Genomic DNA, 18749 nt, shown 5'->3' on the forward strand with positions numbered 1-18749 from the left:
AACAGCCCCTAGCGTCAGCATGTGTTAACATTAGTTACGTGTGACAATTATATATTTTTTCTTAACCTGCAACGAACGCAATGGGTAAATGTTACAGCCAGCTTACGGCGTAGTGATGAAGCGTCACTCCCTACTCCCTACACAGTTTGAAGTTCGCTTCATTTGAACATTTTCATTACCTTTGGATTAAAATCTCACTTAAAATGGTGGAATACCCTACGTAGTGCACTTGACAGGAACAACTGGGGTGAATGGAACGCTCCTACAGAATTGGCGCTAATGGTTGAAAGACCGCTTTCTGAACCAATCAGACCTTCTGATTTTAATTTTTTGTAAGAAATGCTGTTATTTGTATTTATTCAGTTTGTGTCACACAGATGATTGTCAATGAAACGCTTGATTGGCTTTCTAACAAGTTCGTGTTTTACTTCACAACCGGAGAAAGTTTGGATGTTTTTAATTATAAGCACATTTACAAAATAACAAATTATATTCCTAATGGGACAACACACGGTTATAAATTTAATAGCATCTGGAAGAACATAAGCTAAGGTAAGCAGCGGTTTTAAGCTTTTATCAGTTTAAGCTTTTAACTGGTACCTTTTTGTTATGGAAATTACATTCATTTGCACAATGACTAGGAAATTAAAGGCACTAAGTAAAACGGCAAAATACAGTTGCTAATCTGTTGTTTTTTATCTGAACATACATGTTATTTGTTTATTTCTACACTACATTTCCAGTATATGTTTTGTGTATATTATATTGACTCGTGACTTGACTCAGACTTTAGTCTAATGACTTGTGACTTGACTCAGACTCTAGTCTAAAGACTTGTGACTTGACTCGGACTCTAGTCTAAAGACTTGTGACTTGACTCAGACTCTAGCTTAAAGACTTGTGACTTGACTCGGACTCTAGCCTAAAGCCTTGTGACTTGACTCAAACTCTAGTCTAAAGACTTGTGACGTGACTCAGACTCTAGCTTAAAGACTTGTGACTTGACTCGGACTCTTGTTTAAAGACTTGTGAGTTGACTCAGACTCTAGCTTAAAGACTTGTGACTTGACTCAGACTCTAGTCTAAAGACTTGTGACGTGACTCAGACTAGCTTAAAGACTTGTGACTTGACTCGGACTCTTGTTTAAAGACTTGTGAGTTGACTCAGACTCTAGCTTAAAGACTTGTGACTTGACTCGGACTCTAGTCAAAAGACTTGTGACTTGACTCGGACGCTAGCTTAAAGACTTGTGACTTGACTCGGACTTTAGCCTAAAGACTTGTGACTTGACTCGGACTCTAGTCTAAAGACTTGTGACTTGACTCGGACTCTAGCTTAAAGACTTGTGACTTGACTCGGACTCTAGTCTAAAGACTTGTGACTTGACTCGGACTCTAGTCTAAAGACTTGTGACTTGACTCGGACTCTTGTTTAAAGACTTGTGACTTGACTCAGACTCTAGCTTAAAGACTTGTAACTTGATTATGCAAAACAGATGAACCAACAATTTTATGTTCAATCTAAACTTTCTTATCGCTAGAGTAAAAAATGGATTGTGTAAATTTTACTTTTATTTGAAGAATATCTTTAATAGCTAAAAATAGGGAGTGGCATGGCTTGGCAAAGTAGGTGCCACGCAGCACCATGGGTTTTGGGAACCTGGGTTATATTCTTGCCTTCAGTCATTTTTGGATTTCCTTCTGGTTTTATCCCACCTTCCTCCTATTATTAAGTGACTGAATCAGTAATTGTGTGTTGACCTTGATAGTTACACTGAACCCACCCACCCCTAATCAAGGCAAACTGGTTCAATTAGAAAATCAATGAAAACAAATAAGCTTACAATATCATATATAAATGTGATATTTTTCTTAATATTGATTGATTTCATTCATTCATTCATTCATTGTCTGTTTTACCACGACTTTATCCAATTTAGGGTCGTGATGGGTACAATTCACTGGTAGCACTTTTCCACCAAATGAACTCTGGTTCTTGAACAGGTTCTGTTCGGGTTTCTTCGAACCTTGGTGTTTTTTTAGAGAACCGACCCGCGTTTCCACCAGTTTTTGGGAACCAAGCATGCGTCATCAACGGTGGGCGTTACACAACGAAAGTAAAGAGTAGTGATGTGATGGCGGAGCAAGTAGATTATGTGCGGGCATTTGTACTGTTGTTACAGATGTTAAATTTTATGTAAAAAGCATTGATCAGCTATCCGTGATAAGAAGACGTAGACGTGTTTGTCGCAGTTGTTTTCTTTAGTTTATTCACATGAGAAGCGTTTTGCGCTTTTCTCTCGACGCAAATAGCCGATTTGCTCAGCGCTCGGCTTGAGCGGTACGGTAAAACATCACTAAAGTGTTCCATGTCAAAAACACGCATTAGTGTGAAATAACCCAGTCTAAAAGCTCCACATGTAACTGTGTTTAGCCGTATTAACTTCACATGTGGTGTTTATGCAGCTCAGGGTTCTGAATCTGCTTCTCGGGAAAGTCGGAAAAGCTTAACTTAAAATAAAGCAAATCGTGGCTTAATGTGATAAAAGTACGACACAGGAACACTAAATTCCTCTCCGTTATTACTGGTTATAAGTGCTCTGTACTGCACAAATTCATCGCTCGTTGTTTTAGTACAACAAGCCATGGTACGCGTTGTTTGTACTGTCTGGGTCGCTTTTTCCACGTCATATCAAACAGTTCATCTCTTTTGTGGTGCTTTGAAAATATCAGCGGCAAACTGGAAAAGATGGAAGTGCAGCGTCAACCTTCATACGACACAACACAGCGGTTTTACAGCTTCTCATGTGAAAGCACCCAAACCTCTACACTTTGACACGCCCACAGATGACATCACGGTTTGAGCTGAAAAACCAAGTATTCTGTGGTGCCAGATTAGAACACTAGTTCGCTGTCTGGAACCTCTTTTTTTCGTTGGTTTAAAATCAAGTTCGCGAACCGGAACCGGAATTGTTCCGTGTTGGTGGAAAAAGGGTATGGGTGAAATTCAGGAACCACCCTGGACAGGTTACCAGTCCATCACAGAGCAATCACACACACACATACACGCACACACACTTATGCCAAGTTCATACTACACAACTTTCCAAGTCGTCAGGTCGCTGTACAGTTCACACTACACAACTGGATTTCTTGTAATCGGGAGTCTTTCAAGTCGGTGTGGCTTTCACACTACACGACTGATCGGCAATAGGGGGTTTCACACTACATGATCAATCACCAACTGGAATCTCAGGCGAGCTTCTCTGGTCTCCCAAACTACGTTTTGTCACACAAACAAACGCGAGAAGTGACGAGGGGTTTACTGATACCACGTCCAAAAATGCACGTCAACAAGTAGAGAGCGATGAAAGTTTGTGCGCTGATGTGCAGTGTAAAATCAAAGAGAAAAAATAAATGAATCTGAGTGGATGTGGCTACGTGAACAGCATGGATTGTTCTATAGTGAGTTGGAGCTTAATAAATATTTTTTGCAATGCAGCGTTGGTGTTATGTATTGTAGAGAACGATAAGGTCAGAAATACTGTAAAACTTGAGTGTGTGCCGGTGTAGTCTAATACTATATCATGCCCCGTCCTCCCCTGTGTTTCCCCTCACACCGTATCTTGCGTTCTCATTGGATGTTCGACATAGCACTCATTGCCAGTCGGCCAACTCATATCCAGATATTTGACATGCTAGAAATCTCTTCTCAGTTGGCGAGTGCTCGGCGAGCAGCTCGGATTTAGTTGTTGAGTAGTTTACACATAGCGATTGAGAGCAGAGTTTCGATTGCCGAGCAAACCCCGAGTTGCTCCCGAGCCGGCAAATCTAGTGCCGACTAGTCGCCGAGAGAAAATCAAGGCAAAAATCGTGTAGTGTGAACTAGGCATTAGAGTACTTAACCGGACTGCATGTTTTTGGACTGTGGGGGGAAACCAGAGCTTCCTATTATTAAGCCCAAGCAATTGGGCATTTTATGTCACAAGAGACAAATCTAAAAAATAACAGGAGGAAAAATGACAGACCAAAGACGCTATGTTTAAGGGAGTGTTTAGAGTTTTACAGCCTCTGATCTGGGTCTGCCATTCCACTCTCTTGCCAGCCTTCAGTCTATAATGTACAGCAAAAAGCTGGCATTTATTAAGTGAAAGCATGTGCTGCAGAACTGCAAATCTCCCTCACCTCCTGACATCCCCCAATGCACAGAAGGCTGAAGCACTTTAAAATAAATGCTTATTTCCTTAGAGGTTTTGTGATACGTGTATGAGTGATTGGTAAATGTAATAACAGATGAAGAGGGTCACTTATAAGTAAGAGGAGTACTCGACTGAAGCAGATATTTCATGGCTTTTGCTGATAGTCAGTCAGATCTACATAGAAAAGGCCACAAAAAGACCTGCATATGTGTGTGTGTGTGTGTGTGTGTGTTAATTTCAACATTACATAAAAAGGAATGAATGGCAAAATGTCAAACTAGTGAAAAAGCAAAGCAGCTGACACAGGAAAAGAAATGTGAGGGATTCCCTCTGGATGATGTGCATGGTTGGGTGGTAAGGTTATTGTGCTGTACTGAGAAGCCACACACACCTGCTACTATAGGTAGCTAATGAGCACAGTGTACGGATCAAGCGTTGGCCTTTGGCACCAGAAGAACATTAGTTTATCACTCAGAAAAACTGTCTTTCTGTACTGGGCTTCACTGGGCTGTGTCTTCCAGCCCTCCTTGCATATTCCAGACCCAAGCCAGGGTTAGATGAGCAATGTGGTATCTGCAAAAGAAATAAAAAGAAATAGCTAGTAACACATTTTCCTTTTTGTTCAGGTTGTTTCTACACTCACTGTCCATTTTATCAGCTCCACTTACCATATATAAGCACTTTGTAGTTCTACAATTACTGACTGTAGTCCATCTGTTTCTCTGCATTCATTTTTAGCCTGCTACAGGACCACTACAGAGCAGGTATTATTTAGGTGGTGGATCATTCTCAGCACTGCAGTGACACTGACATGGTGGTGGTGTGTTAGTGTGTGTTGTGCTGGTATGAGTGGATCAGACAGCAGTGCTGCTGGATTTTTTAAATACCGTGTCCACTCACTGTCCTCTCTATTAGACACTCCTACCTAGTTGGTCCACCTTGTAGATGTAAAGTCAGAGACGATCGCTCATCTATTGCTGCTGTTTGAGTTGGTCATCTTCTGGACCTTCATCAGAGGTCACAGGACGCTGCCCACAGGGCGCTGTTGGCTGGTGGACTATTCTCAGTCCAGCAGTGACAGTGAGGTGTTTAAAAACTTCATCAGCGCTGCTGTGTGTTATCCACTCATACCAGCACAATACACAATAACACACCACCACCATGTCAGTGGGGTTAAAAAGTATGTAGAGAAACAGATGGACTACAGTCAGTAATTGTAGAACTATAAAGTGCTTCAATATGGTAAGTGGAGCTGATAAAATGCACAGTGAGTGTAGAAACAAGGAGGTGGTTTTAATGTTATGGCTAATCTATGTAAATGTCAGATCTAATAGATACTGAATAGACAGTTACTTCAAGACTGTGTAATACCTGTGAATCTGCACACCTTTCTGTGTCCTCATTGACCATCCTCTAATGGAAAGACATTCCTTAGTTGCTCAATCACCTCCTGTAGCTGCAGAACGGTGTCCTGCTCCGATTCCAAATATTCACCTGAAATGAGCCAGTCACACGTATATACCACACGTGTATAATATTTAGGTACATAACAGTGTAAGGAATGTGCTCTCTGTTCTAACTCTCTTACCTGTAGCCTCTGTATCTGTCGTCTCTTTACTAGGTGGCCCCCCCTGATGCACCCCAGACATAGGCGAAGACAGAGATGAGGGCTCTGACCCGTTTGCCTCAGAGTCATCTTTGGGCTAGACAGATAGATTGGATAGAATAGATGGATAGATGGATGGAAAGATGGATAGACAGACAGACAGACAGATGGATAGATAGAAAGATAGAGGTAAGTTGTTATTATTACAGGAAAATACAGCAACAATGTCATAATTTTTATGTATCTTAACCAGGGTCTTAAACCCAGTTTCTCTTTAATCAAATCATTATTCCACATTACATTTTCTTTTAATAAGATACATGAAGAAAGCTATTATTTTTCTGTCACATGTGAATAAAAAATAAAGACCTGAATGCCCACATAAGACCACCCACATGAGTTGCCAACCAGTTTTCACACGTCAGTGTGACAAGTCATGCTTTTATATTCCTAATCTCCGAATCACCTCCACTTTTCAAAATCCAAGCTGTCTCATCTTATTCATTCATCTTCAGCAATCACCTTAGTCTAATTAATGTTGCAGTGGGGTTGGTGCCACATGGTAGCACACACTCACCAATTCACACAGCCACTCAAACCTAGGGCATTTTGAAGCAGCAAGTCCAACTAGTACTAGTATGTTTTATTAGTAATTTGGGAAGAAACAGCAGAAAGACCACATACATGAACAGACCACATACACCAATAAGGCATAACATTATGACTACCTTCCTAATATTGTGTTGGTCCCCCTTTTGCTGCAAAAACAGCCCTGACCCATTTTTGCTTTGTTGCAGGGTGTATTATCCTGCTGAAAGAGGCCACAGCCATCAGGGAATACTGTTTCCATGAAAGAGTATACATGGTCTGCAACAATGCTTAGGTAGGTGGTACGTTTCAAAGTTACATCCACATGGATGGCAGGACCCAAGGTTTCCCAGCAGAACATTGACCAAAGCATCACACTGCCTCCGCCAGCTTGCCTTCTTCCAATAGTGCATCCTGGTAGCAGCACTAGCAACGTGATGTAAAAAAAAACGGGGCAGCCTTTCCACATGCATCAATGAGCCTTGGCCGCCCATGACCCTGTTACCGGTTTACCACTGTTCCTTCCCTGGACCACTTTTAATAGATAGTGACCACTGCAGACCAGGAACACCCCACAAGAGCTGCAGTTTTAGAGATGCTCTGACCCATTCGTCTAGCCATCACAATTTGGCCCTTGTCAAATTCGCTCAAATCCTTACGCTTGCCCATTTTTCCTGCTTCTAACACATTAACTTTCAGGATAAAATGTTCACTTGCTGCCTAATATATCCCACCCACTAACAGGTACAGTGATGAAGAGATAATCAGTGTTATTCACGTCACCTGTCAGTGGTCATAATGTCATGCCTAGTCGGTGTAAACATGTTCCCAGGATGCTGGTGCTGTGCTGCCTACCTGCTAACCCAAAGTACAGACCAGCTTTCCACAGTCCACCTCTGCTGGTGTTTCTGTTAATTTTGACTATGGTCTGCTCTCTGTAGTTTTGGGGGCAGGCATGCAGAACCGTATGGAGATAAAAAAACACCAAATCTGATACATTAGGCTTAAAATACCTTGGATAGGGCAGCTGTAGCTTAGTGGTTAATGTACTGGACTAGTAATCAGAAGATTGCAAGTTCAAGCCTCACAACTGCCAGGTTGCCACCATTAGGCCCTTGAGCAAGGCCCTCAACCTTCAAATGCCACAAGCCATAGCCATAGGTTAAGGTACTGGACTAGTAACCTGAAGGTTGCTGGTTCAAGCCCCACCACTGCCAGGTTGCTGCTGCTGGGCCCTTGAGCAAGGCCCTTAACCCTCAATTGCTCAGACTGTAACTGTAATGTAAGTCGCTTTGGATAAAGGCGTCTGCTAAATGCCGAAAATGTAAATGTAAATGTAATGCTTAGATTGTGATACTGTTACAACTGTAACCTAAACACTGCCACATCACCCCACTGCTGCGTTCTCTTCACTGGCTTCCGGCTAAGTGGGTAGCACTGTCGCCTCACAGCAAGAAGGTCCTGGGTTCGATCCCCAGGTTGGGCGGTCCGGGTCCTTTCTGTGTGGAGTTTGCATGTTCTCCTCGTGTCTGCGTGGGTATACTCCGGGAGCTCCGGTTTCCTCCCGCAGTCCAAAGACATGCAAGTGAGGTGAATTGGAGATACTAAATAGTCCATGACTGTGTTCGATATGACCTTGTGAACTGATAAACCTTGTGTAATGAGTAACTACCGTTCCTGTCATGAATGTAAAAAAAAATTGTAAAACATGACGTTAAAATCCCAATAAACTAACAAACAAACAAATAATCACTGGCTTCCTGTAGCTGCTCGCATTCAGTGTTGTTTCAAAGAAAAAATGGACCAGCCTCAAGCTACCATTGAGGTCTAACAAACCCCGCTCTGTACCTTGCAACCTCCGAGTCACTAGTCTCACTTGAGTTGATCCTCCACCCAGAACTTAAGGAAGACAAGCATCAAGGCGCTTGTCTGTACTTGCACCCAAGTGGTGGAACAAGATTCCGTTGTCTGTCTTCAAAATACAATTAAAAACCCACCTCTTTACTAAGCACTTAAGCTGATATGTACCTTAAAACCAAAAAAAACGTAGGTTCTAACAGGGTTTCGGAAGATTTGTGTTCTTGGACTGTTGTCTACTTGAAATAGAGTAAGGTAATGTTCACTATGGGAGCACTTCTATAAGTCGCTTTGGATAAGAGCGTCTGCTAAATGTAAATGGATAATAAAGCAAGAAAATGATTAAAACACACATTATATCAGCTAAAGAGGTTGAAAATAACAAAATAGTGTTTTGAAAGGCCAATTTAGAGTCCAAACCTTTACTTACTGTACTTAAGATGCTACCCTGTGTCTGCATGGGTGTCCTCCGCAAGTGAAGTGGAAAAACAAAATTGTCCATGACTGTGTTTGACATTAAACTTGAACTGATGAATCTTGTGTAACCAGTAACTACCTGCCCTTTTATAAATGTACCAGAAGTGTGTAAAACATGACGTTAAAATCCCAATAATAATAATAATTAGGGATGTGACGATGCACCACAAGACAGTTAATAATTGATGCAAATATGCCACGACTCAAATTGATTGAAATGTAAAATGAATCGATATTCACTTTAAACAGCAGAGTGCACTGGCGCTATCCACCTCGCCTGTTTGACGTCACTACACAGAGTTGCCAGGTTCGGGGTTTTCCTGCCAAATTGGACTTAATTCAAAATGGGTGAAAATGTAAAGTTTGCGGTGATTTATGCCTGACCTGGCAACCCTGTCACCACACTGTCTTAGTAAAATGGTGATGGCAGGTGACGATGTGGTACATGCGGATGCCCCCTCCTCTAATAATGTTATTATTATATTTGAAGGTGGAAATAACATTCTAAAGTAATATTTGACCTTTATTATAATGTGGGATTTGTTTTAAAATTTCATTAAATTTTTTTTTTTTACAGAGAAATAGTAAAAGGAAACTTTGTCATCGTTTGTCTTCAATTTCATTTTCTTTAAAAAATCGGGCCGCTCAGGTGGCGCAGCGGTAAAAACACACGCTGCAACCAGAGCTGGATCTCGAGTACGTCGTATCGAATCCAGCTCTGCCTTACAGGCCGAGGCTGGGCGGCTATATGAACAACGATTGGCCTGTTGTTTAGATGGGCGGGACTAAGGTCAGAAGTGGGTCTCTCTCTGTCAGAATAGTGCAGTTACGACCTCTGCTGGCTGATCAGAGGCACCTACACGGAGATGAGGAAGGAGTGCTCTTAGGGTGTGTCTCTCCGCACGCAAAGCTAGGTGGCGCAACACTCGTCAATCTGTGGGTGGCAAGATGCATACGGCTTGTGGGTTAGCTTCGATCTCCTCGGTCAGGGCAGGGATCGGCAGAGGCAGAGAGGAGGCGTGATGCAAAAGGGGAGAAAATGCATAAAATAAATAAATAAATAAAAAATCGGGAAATAATCGTTTCGTGAACGTGTATCGTTACATCCCTAATAATAATAATATAATAATAATAATTTAAGATTTTATGGTTAAGTCTTGACTGCATATGATAATTAATTGTGCTTAATTATGTTTAAGGAAATGTGTTAAGGACTAAAATAAAACAATTGTTTATTTGTCAGCTATAAACATTGTCAGCTATAAACATAGTCATTTTATTCATGATTATGACTTGAATTTTAATTGGGGCATTTTTATGAGTAATTATTGCACACATTTTAGTAGGCTAATTCCAAATACCAGTTTTACGGCATCTGTGGATATATATTTCATCTTTACTTTTGAAGCTAGAGGATACAATGTGCTATAATTAGCTTGATTTTGCTGTTGCAGCTAAAATCGTCCTTAGTTTATGAGTGGAAATTGGTGGTTTTGCAAAGCACAATGTGACATGCTCATCTGTGGCTGATTAAGTGCTGCTGCGAACAAAGGCAGCCAATGAGGCAGCCAAAATCCTACAGCATGACTGCTTCTAAAAGGCTCTTTCAAAATCCATTAATAAAAATACAGCAGAGTATGGCCTCAACGTGTAAAACAGCATGACTTCATTTTACAGTACTAAACAGTATTGTTTGAACAAGCAATCATTTGAAATACCAACTTAGTTACTCAAAAGAATTCATATTAATATGCACAGGTTAGCCTGAGCCTTACGTATAGTAACATAGCAGCTAGCACATATGCTAATATGCAGGACTATACCTGTCTTACCCCATGTTTTGTTTAAAAAATTATAATTTTCCAGCCACAGTCAATTTTATTTAGGTATAACTGCCTATTTTATGCCAGTTTTGGAAATGATGACATGATGTAATGGTGTACTCAAAGGTCATTCATTAAAGAATCTTAGTGTAAGGTTGCTCAGGTGGTGCAGTGGTAAAGTACGCTAGCACACCTTTCAAACTCACCAGTTTGAAACTTGGCTCTGGCATCCGGCTGGGCTGGGTGCCTACATAAACGATTGGCTGTTGGGTGGGAGCCGGATAGGGACTGAGGCAATTACGACCTCTGCTGGCTGATTGATGGCGCGTACATAATAATGCGTTTATCAGGGTGTGGCTCTCTGTACACAAAGCTGATCCGCACGTGAACTCGCCTCGTGCAGGTGAAAAGATGCAGTCGGCTACTGCACACGTGTCGGAGGGGGCGTGTGTTAAGTCTCGCTCTTTTCAGCCAAGGCAGGGATCAGCGTCAGTAGAGAGGAAGCATAAGCTAATTGGGTAATTGGATACGCTAATAGTCAGGAGAAAAAGAGGAGAAAAAAGGATCTTAGTGTATAATCTGTCACTAAGTATACATGATATCGCATCGTGTAGGGTATACAATCAGGTAAGATAGTAAACAATCTCATATAGTGTGACAGGTAATGATTTTATAGGACCACCGAAATCACAGAGTGTAAAGCTGGGTGTGTTCTCACTTTTACACACATTCTACTGCCGTGTCTTTGTTTTCTGTCTGGGGCAAAAGATTCCTGTCTGTCTTTATCTGCCTCACGTCTAGTACTGATTTACCTTCAATCTCTCTTTAGTCAGTCTTTACAATGATAATATAACAAATATTCTTTCTGTCTCAGCTCACTGTGCCTCAGCGAATCTTTGTAAGCGACAACACTTTAGCTTCTCTCTTCTATTCTCTTTTTAGTATTGCTGTTACTTTGTCTCTTACCTTGTGGTCTCTTCATATCTCCCTTGACATATCCACCTGAAACATTAATCCCTCCTCAGAACAACTGTCCATCTGTTTCCCTATTCTACTAAGCAAGGTGAAAAACACTAAGGCATTAAAGCTTCCTATGCTGTCTGCACACTTATTTTTACTAGGGATGTAACAATACACTCTACCCACGATGCGATACGATTCACGATACTGGGTTCACGATATGATTTTTTCCCAATTTGTTTTTTAACAAAATGAAATTGAAGACAAAACCTTTTATTATTTCTAAATAAATAAAATACTGTATTTGTGCTTATCGTTTATTTATCTAGATAATGACTGCCCTTTTTCAGGTAGGTAGGTACAAGCTATGCCAAATAATGCTTATTGTGTAAAAAAAAAAACTGAAATAAAATTTTAAAACAAATCCAACATTATATAAATAAATGAATAATACAAATAATGAAAGTATCCTCACATAAATAAATTTGGCTGGAAAATCCCCTACCTGGCAACTTTGTAAAGTGCTGTCAACCAGGCGAGGTGAATAGCGCCAGTGCCCTCTGCTGTTTAAAGTGAATATTGATTCATCTTTAATGACTAATCAATTTGAATCGTGGCACATGTGCACCGATTTTTAACTGTCTTATGGTGCATTGTTACATCCCTAATTCTTACCCTCATAAAATTATTATTTTCCTCATTTTATATTTTAAAGAAACACATTTAAAGTGGTACCTTGTAACTCTGTCCCCTAAACTCGAAATCTTTAAAGCTCAGCAAGAAATTTGTACCCTTAAACTCAACGTTTGCCTTAATCTCAACGTGTGTACGACTGCCGCTTTGCTCAACGCTTGGCTGGAGTGGTGCGGCAAATATGCATTTGTGTGGTATAACTGTCAAATTCACTCTGAAAGCTCCACATGTATCTGTGTTTAGCTGGAATTTCCTCTTGTTTCACTTTTAAACTTGTGTTATAGCTTGAGGTGCTGAGAAATGGTAAGAATCAACTTTTCAGAGAGAGTCTAAAACGCTTATCATTAAAAAAAAGCTTAACGTGACTTAATGTATTAACAGAACAACATAGACACACTAAACCTCTCTTAATCACTATTGCTCATAAGTTATCTCTACTAATGAAATTCCTCGCTCGTTTTTGTACAATAACACCAGCACGCTTCATTGGAAATAATGGCACAATAACGGCCGACACAAAGCATTTTTGCTGCTTCTAATATGAATGCGCACGTACTGAACTCGCTAAGGAATACAGTATTCAAAGATCATGCATCTCTACAATTAAGAAGCGTAAGAAAACAATACATAAGTAAAGGTAAAGTGCAGTGCATTGTATTTTGTATGTATTTTTAACTGTTTTCAATTGTATTTAAGTGTTTTCATGTTATATTTGTGTTGTGTCAAAAATAACCTCATTATTTAACCTAAAATAAATGCAGTTCCACAGGACCATGGAACGCATTAACAGGTTTCCCATACATGATTATGGGAAAAAATACCTTAACACTCAATGCCTTTTAAACTTAATGCCACTTACAGAACCAGTTTCAGGGTACCACTGTATCTTAAATATGTCAGTATAAGCATAATCAGTAATAACCTTTCACCTTCTTAAATATGTGTATACATGGATGTATTTCACAACCTGCAGCAGTAGCTCTCTGAGTCTGTGGAGCTGTGACTCCAGTTGCTTGTTGTGGTCCTCCAGGATCTGCATACGTGTCTCCAGGCGGCTCTTGTGCTGTCGAAGGACACGAGCTTCAGCCAAGAGCTCTTCATCTTGCTGGCCCAGTGGTGAGCTCAGTCCAGAGATGCCCTCCACCAGCTGTGGTGCTGCAGCTGCTGCTTCGTCATGCTTCCACTTCAGCCGTCGGTATTCACTCTGCAGCATTCTGCACAGCCATTAAGCACAAACAAGTTTATAATATTTTCATAATGGGTGCTTAGGTGACGCAGCAATCTATTACACTAGCCTTAGAGGGGGTGGCTGAAGGCAGGCAATAGTCTGGCATCCGGTCCGGCGTATACCAGCCTTGTGCCTAGTGTTTTCCGGTAAACTGGACTGGATAAAGCAGTTGTTAAAAATGAAAGAAAATAATCAGTTTATTAAAATGTTACTTTAACATTCATATCCACAAACTATTACTGATCTGCTGTCATCATGTGATGTCGTGTTCAGAAGACATAATAGCAGTGTACATAGACAAAAATCACTATTAAATAAAAACAGCTATTAATGCTTTTTAATTTAACATCATTATTCATTTTACCACATCACCAGGTAGTGTTTCCTACTAGCAAAGCTCAGTTAAGATATTATGAACATAATATCAAATAAAAAGCTTTTCCAAAGGTATGCTGCCAGTCACTATTGTTTGTTAGTGTTTTATTGTTTATGCTGTTAGTCATGAACACTTTTAATGCACTAGGTGAGCATTAAAGTTAGTCCCCATTTTGCTGCTGTATAAGCCTCCTTGTCCACTTGATAAAGTTTGCTTAGAGTCACTGTTCCAATTGATCCCAACAATGTTAGACAAGATCTGTCCACCGCCGCTGACCCCTGTCCACCACCGAAAGTGCCAACAATGGGCACGTGAGCATCGGAACGGGACCACGGAGCAATGGAAGAAGGTGGCCTGGTCTGATGAATCATGTTTTCTTTTACATCACATGGATGGCCGGGTGCTTGTGCGTCGCTTACCTGGGGATCACATGGCACCAGAAATTTTTAATTATAAAGCAGCTTATTTATTTTCATGTAGGGAAGAGCAGTGTTTCATCATTTATGAGGTGAATGTATCATCAATAAGCTTTGACTAGTAAATGATTTTGTGTTCATTAGTTGATCATGTTCAGTGAAAACCCACTTAAGTTTTTAGGCGAATAAAAAGTACAGAAAATATTAAAAAACGTCAATTATTTTTCAGTAAAAGGTTTTTGTTAATAAACAATGATATAATTAAACTAAATTCACTTCTTATCTGGCTTAAAACAAAGTACAGTACAACATAACATACAGTAACTGAAGAACAAATGTTTAAAAACCTTTTTTTTAATTCACTGATGAAACTCTCCACTTTTTCTCTCTGCTGTATGTACTTTCTGTGTTGCTTAGTCAAGTGACGGCATGACAGTAAAACACAGCGGAGCAGGGAGGAGTAAAGTGTGTGTATGAGAGGCCGTGTAGGCCATAATTCTGAGTTGAATTCTCTCACACACACTATCATACTCTCTCACACACACCATCATACTCTCTCACACACCATCATACTCTCTCACACACACCATCATACTCTCTCACACACACTATCATACTCTCATACACACAGAACTATTCTCTCTTGCACAGATAACTATAGCTACTTAAACATGCATTATGTGCTTTCATGATAATCTGTGTAACAGAGAATAGTAGTATATGTATGTAAGTTTGGTAGTCTGTGTAAGGGACGTTAACACTGTATGTAAAACAAAATCTACTATATGTGTAAGAGAATATTATTATATGTAAAACAGAATAATAGCATTGGTAAGCGTAATAAATAGTGTATGTGAATGCAAATAATCATGTTTATGGAACAGAATGATAGTGAATACAAGACAGAATGATGGTGCATGTGAATGAGAATAGTTGTATGTGTGAGAGAGTTTGATTGAAACGGAAACGAGTTTGATTGAAACGGAAGTAATATTAAATTCTCAGTACCTGATTGGTAGAAGACGCGGGATTTCACAGATATGTCCCGCCTTCCTCATTATTACTGATAGGAGAGGATAGTGGACCGAGAGAGGATCAATGGAGCATCGGCCTGTTAACAACATTTTAAACTTTTCCACCGCTGCCACATCCATGTCAGAAATGTGGATTTAATGTAGACAGCCCGACAGGAGTCTAAACGCGGCCGCGGAGGAAGAGATGCGGTGAAGCTTTATATCCGAATCATCAGCCAGGTGATGCGAGCTCCATATCAGCCTCAACCACAGAGAGCAGAGGCTCCAGAGTCAGGGGACAGGTGAGTTCACTACAAATCTGATAGATTCGGGTTTAGATTGGGATATTTAATGAATATTCCTCTTTGTAAGGGACCGTCTGCAAATTACACGTTTTAAACGTTTTAGTAATGCCAAACTAAGTAAGTGAGTTCTCATAAAGCACATTTATAAGAAACTCTGTCTTGGAAGCTTTCTTAAAGAACAATAAATACATTTACTTTATCGTTTTAATGGCTATAGTTGCTCCACATTAATGTGTCACTACATTAGAGTGTTTTTTTAAGTCGAATTACAACTTTTGGACTCTTCCCTATGTAGGTTATCTTGATAAGTAAAATAAAATATAGATTCATTTTATATACACAATCATAAACAAGCTGCTGCACATGGAAAGCTACAGACTTACAGTCTAACATTTCAAAATCTGTCTCAGTGGTCATTCTAACCTAGTCACTTGTACTATTAAAGTTTGTTATATTTCTTTTATTACAGAAAAGTTATGTAATTCATTATAGATTGAGACCAAGCTCTTTTGAGTAACTGTTCTCTAAATATTTGATTGTATTGGGTGAATTGCTATAGACTGGTTTTGAAACTAAATAAAATTTTTGTGTTTTCAGTATTGAACTTTTGATGGCATGTGGAAACAAACTGGTTTCACCAAAGTTGCACGAGGGCCAGAAACTAAATGGCTTCATGATTCACAATACATTTACATCAAAGGCAGTGTACAGTAGACCATTACACATTTACGGTAAGTTATTTAAAAATAATGTAAGCAGTATGTTTATATTGCATATTAATAATAATAATAAGTAATTTGTAGCCCCCCCCAACATTTTCTAAATGCATTGTGTGTGTGTTTGTTTTGTTTTTTAGTTTGTCACCACAGATTTAGAGGACAGTGGTGTGGAGGTTGACACGACAACAGCATCTAGTGACCACAGAAGTACCACACCAGTCATTGTATGACTACAAGGACTAAGGATACCTTAATCCACCTGAGTGACAGATTATTTGCTGTTGAGACTGTTCTGAAATATTTGGTTTCTGCATGCAACAATAAATAAGAAACATTTGTTTGCCTGGGACAAGATCTTTGTTAACCAGTCTAATAGTGATTTCCTGACCTGTCCATAACTTGATAATAAATATCTAAATATTATATGGGGTGTCCTCATTTTTTTACATTACTGCATTGTTTCATTTATCAGAAATACTTTATGAAGTTTAATTACTATCACAAATAACTCTAATAACCATAACTAATTGGGAATTTGAACATTCTAAATTGCACGCCCGTGACGGAAGGCATGTCCATTTGGGTCAAGCACTTGCAGCGCATGCCAGCGCTGTTTTCTGATGTTGCAAGACTGTAGTCCTCCTAGCACGTACCTTTCATCTGCATTTGGGGTGGTTTGAAGAATCTTATTAACAATGTCAGCCAAAGCCGCATCAGACATTGCTGTATACGTCAGTTAACCAATTTGAAGTTGCTGTCTGTGCCTGTATAATTTCCTCCTGATGATTCCAAAGCATACAGCTATTCTTTAGCAACGAATTTCAAGAGACAAACCGAAGGTAATTTGTTTATGTAGTATATTGTACTGATGGCAACTAGGATGACCAGTTCTGATTGTTGGAGGTACTCTTGGAGTAAATATATCCCTATGTCTAATTTCTACTGATCTTGAGTTTTCATATGAATTTTTTAGGGAACAAAAACATGCATAAAGTGCCTCCAGTGCACCCAAACTTCATTGACTGTCACCTCCTTCTAACTGCTGGCTAATTAAAAGAAAGTAAAAAGTTGTCAGTGTTTATCCATTAAGCTCACAAAATAATATTTCCACAATTATGCTGGTATGTCCCATGCTGTCAGTTTTCCTTTCAATGTTCTAAATGCATCTCATTGTGATAGACAAAAATAGTAAAACATGTCCTCCTCATTACCATTTATTTCCACAAACCAAAGTGACCTTGTAAAAAAAAGGTAGAAAGTAGAAATATCATGGCTAGCTCAACAAAGCTCAACAAAAGTGTAAAGTCATTGTTAAAAGGTCTGCTGCCAAATTTAAATGTTTTTTTGTAGACCAATTTATGTGCAGGCTCTGTTCTTACAGCTGTAAGCCAATCAGGTAATCTGACACGGCCAATACCAATGGTGGTATCGATAATATCGATATTTGGATGGATCCGCCCACCACTAATGGGCAGCTCTACCAACACAGAAATTGTATAAACATGTTCTATCACAATTATAAGAAAAATAGACAAATATACAAGTTAGAATATCTGTCTTCATACTTTTAGCTATCTAGTATAACAGTGTATTAGGGCCACTGTAAAAAAAATATTTTATAGTTTTGATTTCGAGAATAAAGTGGAAATGATGATAGTGTGCAGCCGTCGTAGGCTTGTCAGTTCAGAGAAGCATGGGTCTCAGTACCTGGAGCTGAGGGCAGCCTCCAATGTGTGTTACTGTGGTTACTAATAACCCGAGTTACTAACGCGATTATTTTTGGTTGTTTGTATTGTCTGCTTCCATCCACATGACATGATGACTCAACCCGTCAGTGCAACCATTTATAGCGATGCCATACGGCTTTAGTTTATCGTACGAGTCCATAAGGCTCGGTTGAAGTACTGGCGACAATGCAGATGCTGAGCGCATCGGTGGCGCACGTTTTTCTAAATAAACACAGTTTATTGCAAAACCGCTTCAGCGACCTTATGCTATTAACAAACTGGTGCTGATGTGCAGGAGATTGGGTATTTCTTTAGTTGTGAAACCGATACGAAAGTATAACTTTATTAAATCATGAACATTCTTCATTTTAACAGGAGGAGGTTGCTATGGCCTTAATATTTCGACTTTAATCTCGTAATTATTTTGACTTTATTCTCGAAATGGAAATCATTCGACTTTATTCTCGAAATCAAAACTTAAAAATATATTTTGTTTGCAGTGGCCCTAATACGCCGTTGTAATGTAGTGTATGCTAATATACTTTTTTTTTTATCTTTTAACCAGACCTTATTTATTATGTAGGCTAAAGCTTGTAGATCTAGTTTGTTTTTGTAGTTCATTATTTTAGCAAATAATATTTCGTCTAGTTTTCTTTGTGCTGAATGTTGTGCTGTAATGATGGTGTGTATATTAATTACCAAAAATTTTAATTTAAATTAAAAATATTCCTACTTGTTTAGATGTGCTTAATGTTGCTCCAT

General features: G+C 39.5%; 2 long non-coding RNA genes across 2 annotated transcripts; both read left to right on the plus strand.

The window, feature by feature from the left end:
* Positions 1 to 446: 446 nt before the first annotated feature.
* Positions 447 to 13824, plus strand: LOC134319394 (uncharacterized). Its single transcript, XR_010013504.1, has 4 exons — positions 447 to 552; positions 5821 to 5994; positions 6603 to 6688; positions 13234 to 13824. It is a non-coding gene; the product is annotated as an uncharacterized LOC134319394 (long non-coding RNA).
* A 1483-nt stretch (positions 13825 to 15307) lies between these two features.
* Positions 15308 to 16597, plus strand: LOC134319393 (uncharacterized). Its single transcript, XR_010013503.1, has 3 exons — positions 15308 to 15538; positions 16139 to 16272; positions 16398 to 16597. It is a non-coding gene; the product is annotated as an uncharacterized LOC134319393 (long non-coding RNA).
* Positions 16598 to 18749: the final 2152 nt, after the last annotated feature.

This window comes from Trichomycterus rosablanca, chromosome 8, assembly GCF_030014385.1.
Source record: "Trichomycterus rosablanca isolate fTriRos1 chromosome 8, fTriRos1.hap1, whole genome shotgun sequence".
Taxonomy (NCBI): Eukaryota; Metazoa; Chordata; class Actinopteri; order Siluriformes; family Trichomycteridae; genus Trichomycterus; species Trichomycterus rosablanca.